Consider the following 14,607-nt stretch of genomic DNA (forward strand, 5'->3'; position numbering starts at 1 on the left):
GCAGTGAGTGCCCAAACGAGTCATATCAACAATTTCAGGAATTGAAAAACATCTAGATAAACAGAGCAAGGAGATTGAAACCCTCAAAAAGAACCAAATAAACTTTTAGAGATTAAAATCACACTGCAAGAGTTGAAAAAATGAAATAGCAAGCGTGGGAAATACAGTCGACCAAATGGAGGAAAGGATCAGTGATATTGAAGACAGAAAGCTAGAAATAAATCAGACGAAAGGAGAGAAACCAAAAAATGAAAAATAATGAAAGAGAAAGACAAGAACTGGCTGATACCATCAGGAGAGGAAACATAAGAATAACGGGCATTATCGAAGGGGAGGAAAAGGAGCAGTGATTAGGAAGCATTTTCAGACAAATAGTTGATGAAAATTTCTTGAATCTAAGGAATGAGCTGGAGCTTGGAATTCAAGAAGTCAACAAAACACCCAATTATCTCAACCCAAAAATGCTTTCACCAAGACACATTGTATTAAAATTATCAAAAATCAATGACAAAGATAGAATTCTCAAGGCAGCCAGGGAAAAGAAGATGGTAACTTATAAAGGTAAACCCATTAGATTATCCTCAGGCTTCTCAGCACAAATCTTACAAGCTAGAAAGGAATGGAATCAAATATTTAAACTATTAAGTGAAAGGAACTACCAGCCTAGAAGAATGTATCCAGCTAAACTCACCTTTAGATATGAAGGAGAAATTAAGACTTTTCCAAACATACAAAAATCGAGGGAATTCTCCACTACGAGACCTACACTACAGGGAATACGGAAAGGGGTCAGTTCATCTAAAACAAAATGACAAAAGAAAATACATAATTAAGAATAAAGTGACTATTGGGCAAAAAGAAACAGAGGAGTGCAACCCTTACTAAGAACAGGGCGTTATAAGCTTAAACAATTAGAATAAAATTGTTATAACAAGATAGTAATGAACGTTGAGTATACAGAGGAACAAATCGAGATAACAATGACTGAAAAGAGGGGGATTCGAAGATCCAAATTCACAAGGGGGAATGGAGATAAGGCATGCGCAGAAGAAAATGGACGACTGTATATATATAACTATCCTTTACATATTCATAATGGTAACCACATGCTAACAATTCAGAACCATTGTATATAACATAAAACAAGAAAGACCAGAGAGAAAACCCACAAAAGCCAACCAAAATAAAGAAAACAGAAGCACAAGGACAAGGAAGCTATAGAAACACCAAGCTACCAGAACGCAAAAAATAAAATTGCTATAAAAAGACCTCATATTTCAATGATCACCCTAAATGTAAATGGATTAAACTCACCAAAAAAAAGGCACAGAGTTGCAGAATGGATCAAAAAACAAAACCCAACCATATGCTGCCTTCAGGAGATATATCTCAGATCCAAAGACAAATATACACTCAAAGTGAAAGGATGGAAAATGATATTTCAAGCAAATGGCATTCAGAGAAAAGCAGGAGTAGCAATATTAATATCAAATGAAATAGACTTCAAAATAAAAAAATTAAAGACAGATACTGAGGGACACTTCATAATGGTAAAGGGAATCATACACTAAGAAGACATAACACTTATTATTATCTATGCTCCCAATCAGGGAGCTCTGCAATATGTAAAGCAATTGCTGACAGAATTAAAGGAAGAAACAGACCCAAACACTATCTTTTTAGGGACCTAAAACCCCACTGGATTTTGGATGATATGGACAGATAATCCAAATAGAATATCAGTAATGAAATTACATCCTTGAATGACATATTAGACCAACTGGGCATAATTGACATTTACAGAGCCTTTCATTCCAAATAGCTGCTTATACATTTCTAGTGTACATGGAACATTCTCAAGAATAGACCACATACTAGGACACAGAGATAGCCTCAACAAATATAAGAGGGTTGAAGGAATACCAACCATAATGCTTCGAAACCAGAGATCAACTGCAGAAAGGAATCAGGAAGAACCACAAATAGACGGAGATTAAACAACATGCTACTGAAGAATAACTGGGTCAGAGAAGAAATAAAAAGAGACATCAAGAGATACATAGAAACAAATGATAATGATAATACAACATATCAAAACTTTTGGGATATGGCACAAGCAGTCATAAATGAAAAGTTCATATCATTACAGGCCTATCTCCAAAAACATAATGAGCCCAAATAAACAGCCTAAGGCTTCATCTTAAAACATTAGAAAAGGAAGAACAAAGGAAGCCTAAAGTCAGCGGAAGGAACGAAATACTCAAACTTAGAGCAGAAATAAATGAAATTGAAAAAAAAAATAGAAAAAATAAAAGCAACAAAGAGCTGGTTCTTTGAGAAGGTTAATAAGATTGACAAACCCGTGGCTAGACTCACTAAAGAAAAAAGAGAAAGGACGCAAACAAAATCAGGGATGAAAAAGGGGAAATTACAATGGATATCGCAGAAATACAAAGGATCATACAAGAATACTATGAAAAAGTAAATAACACCAAATTTAATAACCAAGAAAAAATGGACCAGTACTTAGAAAAATGCAATCTTTCTAGACTGAATCAAGAAGAACTGGAAAATCTAAATAAACTGATCAGCAGTATGGACGTTGAAACGATCATCAAAAACCTACCAAAAAGTAAAAGTCCAGGACCAGATGGCTTCACCAGTGAATTCTACCAAACATTCAAAGAAGATTTAATACCTATTCTCCTCGAACTCTTCCAAATAATCAAAGAGAAGACAATACTTCCCAAGTAATTTTACGAGGCCAATATTACTCCGATACCAAAATCTGGTAAAGATAACACAAAAAAAGAAAACTACAAACCAATATCTCTCATGAACACATATCCAAAAATCCTAAATAAAATACTAGCGACCTTAATGCAGCAACATGTTAAAAAGATTGTACACAACGATCAAGTAGGCTTCATCCCAGGAGCACAGGGATGGTTCAACCTATGCAAATCAATTAATGTGATACACCACATAAACAAATTAAATAATAAGAATCATAGGATCATATTAATAGAAGCAGAAAAAGCCTTTGATAAGGTTCAACACCCATTTATGAACAAAACACTTAACAAAATCAGTATAGAAGGAAATTATCTTAACATAATAAAGGCCATATATGAGAAACTCTCAGCCAACATTATACTTAATGGTGAAAAACGAAAAATCTTCCTTCTAAGATCAGGAACAAGGCAAGGCTGTCCTCTATCACCACTGTTATTCAATAGAACATTGGAGCTACTAGCGAGTGCAGTCAAACAAGAGAAAGATATAAAAAGCATCCAAATAGGAAACGAAGAAGTCAAACTGTCATTATTTGCAGATGACATGATTCTCTATATAGGAAACTCTTAAGATTCCACAAGAACACTACTAGAAACAATAAGCAAATACAGTAAAGTCTCTGGATACAAAATTAACATTCAAAAATCTATAGCTTTCCTATACTCTAATAATGAAGTGTCAGAAAAAGAAGTGGAAAAAATAATTCCTTTTGCAATTGCAACAAAAAGAATAAAATACCTAGGAATAAATTTAACAAAATGTGAAGGACCTATATAATTAAAACTACAAGATTCTATTAAAAGAAAGTGAAGAATATACAAAGAAATGGAAAGATATTCTGTGTTCTTGGATTAGAAGAATCAACATAGTTAAAATTACCTAAAGGATTATACAGATTTAATGCAATCCCCATCAAAATCCCATTGGCATTTTTTAAAGAAATTGAACAAAAAAATCATCAGATTTGTATGAAAGCACAAAAGACCCCAAATTGCCAAAGCCATCCTTCGAAAAAAGAACGAACCTGGAGACATCACTCTGCCTGACTTCAAATTATACTGCAAAGCGACAGTAATCAAAACAGCATGGTATTGACAGCAAAACAGACACACAGACCAGTGGAACAGAATCGAGATTCCAGAAGTAAACCCATATTTATATGGGCAAATAATTTCTTACAAAAACATCAAAAATATACAGTGGAGAAAGGAAAACCTCTTCAATAAATGGTGCTGGAAAGCCACTTGCAAAAGAATGAAACTAGACTGTTATCTATCACCACACACAAAAATTATCTTAAAATGGATTAGGGACATGAATATAAGACCTGAAAGAATAAAATGCATAGAAGAAAACATAGGAACAAAACTAAAGGACCTTGAAGTTAAAGAGGTTTTTATGAATTTGACCTCAAAAGCAAGAGAAGTAAAATCAAAAATAAGTGAATGAGACTGCATCAAACTAAAAAGCTTCTGCTCAGCAAAAGAAATTGTCAACAAGGTAAAGAGAGAACCATCCAAATGGGAAAATATATTTGCAAGCAACACTTCCAATAAGGGCCTAATATCCAAAATATACAAAGAACTCATACAACTCAATAACAACAACAAAACAAATGATCCAATCAAAAACTGGGCAGAGGCCCTGAACAGATTCTTCTCCCTGTAGTGCATATAAATGGCCAACAAATATATGAAAAGATTCTCAACATTGCTAGCTGTTAGGGAAATGCAATTCAAAACCACAATGAAATACCATCTCACACCTGTTGGAGAAGCTATAATCAACAGGACTAGTAATAACAAATGTTGGAGAGGATGCAGAGAAAGAAGAATGCTTATACACTGCTGGTAGGACTGCAAATTGATACAGTCACTATGGAAAGCAGTATGGAGGGTCCTCAAAAAACTAAGAATTGATCTATCATATGATTCATCAATCCCTCCACTGGAGATTAACCCCAGACGTGAAAAACCCATATCCAAAAAGATATTTGCACACCTATGTTCATAGCAGCATTATTCACGGTGGCCAGGACATGGAAGCAACCGAAGTGTCCTACGATAGAAGATTGGCTAAAGAAGCTGTGGTGGATATATACAATGGAATATTACTCAGCCATAAGAAGAGATGAAATACGGCCATTTGTGACAACATGGATGGACCTCGATATAATCATGCTAAGCAAAATAAGCCAGACAGAAAAGGTTGAAAATCACATGATATCACTTACATGTGAGATATGACCCTAAAAGCAACAAATGAGCAGGACAAACAGAGACTCATGGACATAGATTATAGGATAGTGGTTAACAGTGGGGTGGGGAAGTGAGGGAGTAGATGGAGTAAAAGGGGTCAAATATAGGGTTTAGGGGGAGGGTGAAGTAGGTAAAAGGGATAAAATATACGGTAGCTGAAGGAAACTGGACTTTGAGTGGTAAATACACAATGGAATATACAGATGTTAAATGATAAGGTACACCTGAAAATTATATAATTGTATTAACTCAAAAACTTAATTTAAAAAAAATTAATGGATCATATTTATAGCTGGATGACTCTCCCTATTTGCTTCCTACTGTGAAAAATTGGAAGCCCAGAGATCTTTTTAATTTGTGGTTTGTTTTCCTTTTAATCGTGAACTAGAAAATAACAAGTGAGATTTGTCCTTAAGTGGCAAAGATGAATCAATATAGAAAATCTCTTAACAAATTAAATAGAATCAAACCTTTTCAATATGTATAGACAAAAAAATAAATTAATAAAATCCAACAAATATTCAAAAAAAGTTTTTAACAAACTAGTAAAAGAGAATTTCTTTACCTTACTTATAAAATCCTAAATTGTTATGATTAATAATAAAATTGGAGAAACACTCTTAAAGTCAGGACCCAGTCATCTGCCATTTCTGTTTCTGTTCAATATTCTCCTGAGATTCTAGCAAATGAAATAGGAAAACAGAAACGAAGATGTACAAAAATTAAGAGGTTAAGGTAAAACTCTCTTTTTTTCCATATGCATATATGGATAATCTATAAGACTTTACAGACAGATTTATTCTTAACACTAATAATAATAATAAAAAAAAGTTAAAATATTGTGAGATAAAACTTCACAGAAGCATTCTTTACAATAGCCTGTATGGAAACTCCCTAAGCATTTATCAATATTGAGTAAAGAAAGTGTATTATATAATGGAATACTATTCAGCCATAAAAAAAGATGAAATATTGCTATTTGCGGCAACATGAATGACTCTTGAGGGTAGCAGGCTAAATAAAATAAATTAGATGGAAAAGGACAAAATTGTATGATTTCACTCATAAATGGAATAGAAAACAAAAAAATAACAACCAAACATAACAAAACAAAAACAGTCTCATAGATATGGACAACAGAAAGGTGATTACCAGAAGGGAATGGGGGTGGGAGAAGGGAAAAATGGGTAAATGGGGTCAAATATATAGCGACCGATGGAAACTAGATTTTTGGTAGTGACCACACAATAGAGTATACAGATATGGAATTATAATGTTGTACATCTGAAATTTATAAAATGTTATTAATCTATGTTTCCTCAATACAAATTTAAAAAAAAATTAAAATATACAAACCAATAGCATCTTACATGTGATTTAAAAACAAAACTGGAAAATGAACCTTGACCTAACATTTTACACCAAACCTCACCCTTCATACCAAAATAAATTTATAAAACCTAAAACCATGACATCAAAAAAATGTAAGAAAATCTTTGGGATACAGGGCTAGAGAAAAAGTTCTTAGACTTGACACCAAAAGCATGTTCCATCAATTCTTATAAATTTGACTCCATCAAAATTAAAAACTATTGCTCTGCAAAAAGCCCACATGAAGAAAATGAAAAGATACAGACTTAGCTTATAAAGTTTTCTCTTCATGAAAATCTTAAGTGTAGTGAAGAATGTATAGTGCAATTAACATTTCTTATTTTGAAGTTCTATCATTAGTCAACTTCATTTATCAAACTCTGACTTTTCGTAGGATCCCAAGTTTTCATAAATATCATTCAAAATTTTGATGGTAGCAACCACAGTAGTACATGATAAAGAAACAATTCAAGTAGAGCACAGAATATTCTATAAATGCTTTAACATCTTAGATGTTATACATATCTCAGCATTTCCATAAAGGAGAGTCCTAACTGAATAACAATCTGTGACACTCACTCTTTACTTGAACAACTTATTAAAGACATGAGAAAAATAGAAAAAAATAAAAGATCTTGTGACAGTATTCTTTAAAAAGGCAAAATGTTTATAGTATACAATAGTACAAGAAAAGTAAAAAATGCATATCACAAATTAAGCAAAAACATGTAAGTGATTCATTAATTAGAGGTGAAAAGTAAGTGTGCACATGCAAAATGGACTTCACATATTTTATCAAATGGTGAAGAGAAACAGAAACTGGGCGGGGATCAGGAAATTGAGGTGTTTTTTTGCTTTTTTGTTTTTGTTTTTGTCTTGTTTTAACTTTTGGAAAGCCAAAATTAATTCACTTCATCTCTCAAATAATTTTCTCATTTTTAAAATGGGGTGATACTGCTCAGCCCTACCAGCTGGCTGTAGAGGTGTAATGATTCTGCCTCAGGCATCATCACACTTTGGGAACCTATCGGTTATTCCAGTGACTCACTGCCAAGGGTAATATAGAATCAAACACAGATAAGATCCCACTATCCAATTGGTTTTGCTCTTCTCATTTCTGGAGTGCTATGCTCTAACAAATTTAAAAGTTCTTCAATTTATAAATTCCTCCCCTAAAGCAAAGTGAATCAAAGCACTTATGGCGTTTGAATCTCTGTACCTTGGGAGTGATTTATTGTGTTTGAATTTCTGTTGTGTTTCTATTGGGGGAAACAGGCTGCTACTGAGTAGAGTAAATATATCTGCAGTGTGAAAATTATGCTCCAAGCAGTCCTGAGCATGTACCAGGAAGTTCTAATGTTGCTTGAAAATTATTATTGCTCAATTAAGGATCTTTGAATTTCTGAATATTCAATGCAACCATGTGATTAATTTATACCTCCTCAACTCTAGATGACTGCTTTCCAAATGCTCTTTAATTTCAGTACATTTACAAAATAATTAAAATGCAATTTACCAGGTTTTAAGAGTGTTTGCAATAGTTGTTCATAAATGTTTCAGGTAGCACTACTTTCTGGGTTTTTCCTAATAGTATCTTCCGCCCCTCCAATCCTTTTAATTTGACACTAAACAGGTACAGCAATTCTCATAAATAACCATGGGAATTGATTGAACGAAGTGATTAAATAGCATTCAGAGGTTAGTGCTCTAGCATTTATTTCCTAGAAAGTCTGTTAAATGTTTTAATTAAAAAGAAAGGAGAAGAACCTCACAACTCTGAAATGAGGGTCTTTGAATCAGTGTTATATTAAAGATCTGGTTTTCTTAGAAGGAGTCTGTGGTGGGGGTGAAGGGGATAGAAAAAGAATAAAAAGATTAAGTCACATCACTTAGATTTCTTTGTAGAAAAGCCCTTTCTATTTGATTAAGTGATGATGAATGGATGAGGAATCACGGTGTTCTTACTTAATCAGATTAATCACCTTGAAAAATTGGGGTAGTTATTCTGCCTACCAGGCATGAAAGGCCCAAGTGATATTTGTTAAGTTGTTCCAACACCTTGATAATCATGTTATACATACTGCCATAGATTCAGGCTGACAACGTATGCCCTTAACATACTTACATTACTTTGAAGTTATTCTGAATTGGCATCCTTACTAAAACTTGAAAAATAAAAAATAAAAAAGATCTCAGAACAGGTCTTACATTTTTTACCGTTTTCAAATATCTTTCAGAATCTGACAGAGAAAGAAGGTACTGATCCAGGCTCTAAACCTTCCAGAGGAGACATTTAAACCTAGATCTTACTGCTTGAGATAGAATGCTTTTTTTTTATTTGTTGTAAAAAAATTTTTTTTTTTTTTTTTTTTTTTTTTTTTTTTTAATAACAGCACTGTCATTAGCAACAAGTTAATGCTGAGAGTTCCAGATATTCCTCAGTGGTTTTTACACATTGTTTTCCTTTGATTCTCATTATTATTACCATGTTAGACTTGGGAAGCAGCTTGCAAAATTTAAGTAACTTCCCCTGAGTCCCCTAGTTAAGAAGTGGAGCCATGAGGAATGCACACCCAGGGCCTGTGCCTTTGAAACCAGCTGTCGTTCAGTAACTACCCAAGTCTGGCTTAGTCAACAGGGATGCTGTATCCCTTCTCTCATTTTTAAAAACAGTCAGATGAAACTTAAATAGAGTTTCTATTCTCTTTTCTGTGATGACAGTAAAGTATTCCAAATTGTTTTGAAATAATCCTGTCTATACAGGAAGCTCCCTCCGCTTTGGGGGAGAAGGAGTGAACATATAAACTTTCCTATATCTGCATTTACAAAGTTGTTATGTTGTTCACATATTTTATCAACCTCTAATTTTTTCTCTAAATACTTTATTAGTTATTTCTTACAAAATATTTGTAATATGTGAAGAACATACATGTGAGGAACAAAAATAGACTATTTTCATGTAAATTTTATAGGAAAATTGTATTGTTTACAAAACAATGTTGGCAAAAGTAGAATCATCCAGCATTTTTAACAGTTTCCAAATATTATCAGAAAAGAATTTAAACAAAACATTCCATTATAGAACTCATACGACAATAAAACAGAAATGGAAATATTACTTAAACATTTCTTTATATTGAATAAAAAATAAAAATTATCTGCAGGAAAAATGTATTTTCCAAAACCATGTCTTTTGCATGCACTTAAATATAAGCAGAGATATGACAGATATATCTAGAAACTAGGAATATGTGAGTGCACCCTGAAAAATCATGTGCTATGCCATTCTTTTAGGAAACACTGTATAGTACTGAGTATATTTTCTTCTAAAAAATATTTACTTTGAGACATTTTAACAATTTAAGTTTGACTTCACTCACACTAGTGATTGAATAAATATAAATTGATTGCTTGATTGGCAGACAAAATAGGAATACCTACACCTGCCTACGTCTATTTGCCTATTTACAACCAATAAAGTTTGCAAATAGAGATTAAAGCTAGAATTTTTCACAAGAGTTACATATATTAACTATGTTAAAGAAATTATTTCAGTGAATTCTGTCAATAAAATGTCTTAATTTCCACAGATATATTTAATTTTTCACATTTCCAAGTCATAAAAAATAGTTGAGCACTTTACAATATAAGGCTATAAATTACTCGAGGACAAGAGTCTTCTATCATAATGCAGGCTGAGCAAATAGAACACCATATTATTAGCAGTTATAATTATGAAATATAACGGTTTGTGAACTGACCGTAGTGCTATTTGTTTTATATCTCTGCAAAAATATATTTAGATTTTGTTAAAATACCAAAGTGACCAAAATCTGGACTATATATGTATTAGTCTGCTAGAGCTATCACCAAAATACCACAGACTAGGTGGCTTAAAAAGTGGATATTTATATTCTCAGTTCTGGAGGCTGGAAGCCAAGATCAAGGTGCTGTCAGGTTTGGTTTCTGGTGAGGCCTCTCTTCCTGGCTTGTAGATGGCCAACTTCTCACTATGCACTCACATGGCCTTTTCACTGTACTAATGAGGACAGAGGTCTCTGGTGTCTCTCCCTTTTCTTATAAGAACATCGGTCCTATCAGATTAACGTCTACCCTTATAACCTCACTTAACCATTATTTCCTCCTCATAAGTTCTATTTGCAAACACAGTCACATTAGGGGTTAAGCATTCAACATATAAATATTGTGGGGGCGGGGGGACACAATTCAGTCTATAACAACACATGTGAAGCCATGTTTTCTTTTAAACATCTTCTGTGGAGACAATGGTTGTAAACTAATGACTTAAAGAATGTCCAGCCAGGAAAATATTTCAGGCAGCAGTTCAAAAGGGGGTCAACAGTCAGATTTTCAATCAAATAGTAGAAAGCCTACAGGAGATACAATACTAGGAAGTATTTTTAAGCCATAAAGATAGTAGTAAAATGGCTATATTTCATTATTTAAAATGCTTTGTGTAGGAGAGGGAAAGTAAAACCTCAGTTCCAGAGGTAGTAGCCTAATGGAAGTGCAACCAGGGGAAATTTAGCTAGACTCAGTTTTTAGGACTGATGTGAAAAGCGGAATCTCACTCAGAGGAGCAATCAAAAGCTCAAGGTAAAAACAGGGCCAGAGTGAAGCTGATTTAGACCAAACCAGGTGAGTTCTAGGTTGGGGAAAGTACAAGTGCAATATCATATATTTTCCTTTAGATTCTTGGCACATTATTTCATGTAGTTCACAGAACTCCATAAAGTTATCATTTACATAAGACCAATGTAGCATCTATGCTCAGGTAAAGTAAGAAACTAATCCGAAGGCCGTATATGTATTAAATTGGCGAACATAGGGAGCAAACTTTGTTTTCTTTCTGTTAAGTTTGGTGATCTTTCTACTCCACAAATTGGATTTTCTGTTTTAAATACAAACAGAAATATATAGGATGTCTTACAAATATTGCCCCTCCCTCCCAGCAAGAAAAGTACTCAAATAACCAACCTTCTGTTTACTTGTCAAGTAAGGAAAAGGATGTATTCTGTAATCCAAGGCATAATTTGGGAGTTAATAAAAACCCAACTCCAGTAGTTAGATAAGTATAAATGTAAAAAGGCAGAAAAATCATTCCACAGAAGAGCTAGACTTAAAAAAATATATATCCATTAACAAAGAGAGTACAAAAGGAAAGAGGGAAGGCGAGCAAAATAAAGAAGATAGGAAGGTAGGGAGAGTTTCAGTTGTAGTGTCCTTTAGTACTTAGTACATGCCTGAAGGTGACATCTTAATGTGCTGCTACCAGTCATCTGAGTAAAAGATCACTCAACTATTGAGCCCTACAGAATAGCACATGCAAATGAGCACTTGACAAATATTCTTTTCTGATGTGGATAGTGATACATTAAAGAAATAATCTGCTGGCATACAAATGGATGCAATAAAATTCTTGAAATTTTAAGAAGTGGATAAAGCAAGTGACTAAAGTAACATGAGGGGAAATACGTGTTTTGATAGTTTCATGTTAACAATATTTAGATTCATAAATGACTGCTTTATAAATTCAAGTGTACTTTTGTAAATTCTAAATCATTTATAAGGATTGAAATGAGTCCAGAATATTCCACATACATTTAACCTGCTCACTAAGAAAAAAAATTGATTTTTAAATATCTGGTTTTTCCAGATATTGGAAAAAATATATTGACAAAATATATTATTGGAAAAGCTAGTTTTTCACTGTCGCCCTACTTTTCTATAAGTCACAAAATAAAATACTTGCATAAAATCAAAACCTACCTGTGCTACATTTTTTCAGTTATTTTTTTCTGATTATAACAATATTAGAGCCTCATTATAAACATTTCAATAATTTAGTTTCATAATTCGTAAGACATGAAAGCTTTTTGGATTCCCTCATTCTAGATGTAGCAACTGTTATCACTTAAATGTATATTCTTTCAGTTGTTTTCCAAACAAATATTAACATATATAGGTGTGCATGAATACATGTATGTATTGTTTTATCAAAAGTTGAAACATACCCATATGTGGTCCTAAAATGTGACCTTTTATTTTACTAGGGTATCTTGGACATCTTTTGCTGTCAGTACATATTGTTAAAATTTCCTATTTTAGCGGGGATCAGGAATTCGTTTTTCCACATGAAAATCTCAGCTATCTATTAGACATCCAAGTAAGATGCTGAGTAGGATATATAATTCTGGAGCTCAGGAGAAAGAACTACTGAGTATGAATGCTTTGGTGATGGAACGATTGAGTTCTTCCATACTCTAGCTCCCATTGTTTATGGGGTTTATGAAAACAGACTGAGAAATATGTCCTGCCATCCTGAAGGATTTGACTAAATAAAGAAGACATGAGTAGGAAAGGTTAATTCTTTATTACAAACAAAGCCAGTTTTATTTTTTATAACTGCTTACTGTCCTGCAAAATGCAATTAAGCTCCATCCAGTAAAAAAAGCCTAAGTCAGATGGAGTGCCATCCAGGAGAATCTCCTTTGGAATATATCTAAGGTATCTGTCTTTGCCACCTGCCTAGACCTTGGTGCTCAAGATTCTTCAACTAATAAATATGGAAACAAGACTCAGGCCAAGTTTGTTTGTTTTACATTCTATTACATAAAGCTTTCACTTTGTAGCTCTTTTGAATTTGTAATGGTATAGAGAAATAAAATAAATTGCCTAATGGCTCTAGAGAAGAAAATTTAATAAACCTGCTAGAGTGTTTAACCCTGGGAGGAATACCTTTGCAAGTGATCAACACAATTCTTCTAACACCTGAACTCTCAATGTAGCATAAACACTCAATTATGGTCCCTGAGAATGGACCTTTTTTAAACTAGTAGTGAAAGTGAAGACTTTTTTTGTGTAGTAAAATATAAGTGAATATTGTTTAAAATTAGTAAAAAAAATACAGCCAAAATACACATACACACACACACACACATGCACACACATTTTTTGGTGTAATAAGCCCTCAAGTAAACTGGAAAAGGTCATCTTGGCAATTTTAAGATATTACTCCATCAATAATTCATTAGAACTTATTCTTACAATTGAAGATGTTGAATATAGAGTAATGATTACATCTAATGAATTAAGAAACTGAGCCTCCAAGTTATGACTGGCCTAAAGTAGCTTTGTTAGTGAAGTGTGGAGCATTTCTAACTGAGCCTTAGATTTCTGGAGTATAAATGGAAAATTATAATTACTTGAGATAGAATATTGCTGTGACAATCACATATAACTATACGATATAGAAAAATCTCCTTGAAAACTGTGTATTGTTATTTGTATTGTATTATTATCATTGATTAAAGGAGGAATTTATCATTGGTCAGCATAACTACTGAATTTGTGGTGCTACACGTAGAGGTATAACAGAAAAAAGAATGTTTACATGAGAATAACTTCTTTCGGTTAGAAGATAGGAGGAATACTTTAGTTAATTGATGTCATCAGTGATTTCAGATGGTGGTTAGTTGTAACAAATGACTAATTTCTTCCCCAAGAAAATCTGCCTCTTCCCTATTACTATTCTGAAAAAATAAGATTAGAATATAAATAGATCATTAACAAATAAGTGATACCTAATACAAGAGTAAGTTAAATAGAAATCACAATAGGTTGACATACAAAGAATCTGAAAATTATGTTAGGCTCATTTTTCCTAATATTAGTTTCAGAACTAGGGTTTACAAATGCAGATTATACATTAGTTGGTAAATGTAGTGATTGTTAGCTTAAAGTCAAGAAAGGATCCATAAATGTCTAAGGGAGACAAAAAGCACTTCATTTCTACTGAATATTCATTTGCAATTCATAATTATAACAACCTGTTATAATTAAGATTAAACCAAAGCTGCCGAGGAATATTTTGTTTACTTTTTGCCTTTGACCCTACCTGAGAGTCACTTCTGTATTTTGAGAACCTCCTTTATTCCATAAAGAATGTCTCAGATTTTCCCCTTCCACTCATGCTTTTTAGACTGTTTCCATCAATCTTTTTTAAACATCAGATAATTTGCTCAATACGTATGGCCAAATTATTACAGCTGCTTAATTTTTAACTAATACACTGAACTTCTTTTGCTTATTCTAGCACTAGACTGATATTTATATTTTTTCATTATGGTATTCTGTTCCTTTTAAATTGGCTCATGCATAG

Source organism: Pteropus alecto, unplaced genomic scaffold, assembly GCF_000325575.1.
Source record: "Pteropus alecto unplaced genomic scaffold, ASM32557v1 scaffold14, whole genome shotgun sequence".
In the NCBI taxonomy this organism is placed as follows: Eukaryota; Metazoa; Chordata; class Mammalia; order Chiroptera; family Pteropodidae; genus Pteropus; species Pteropus alecto.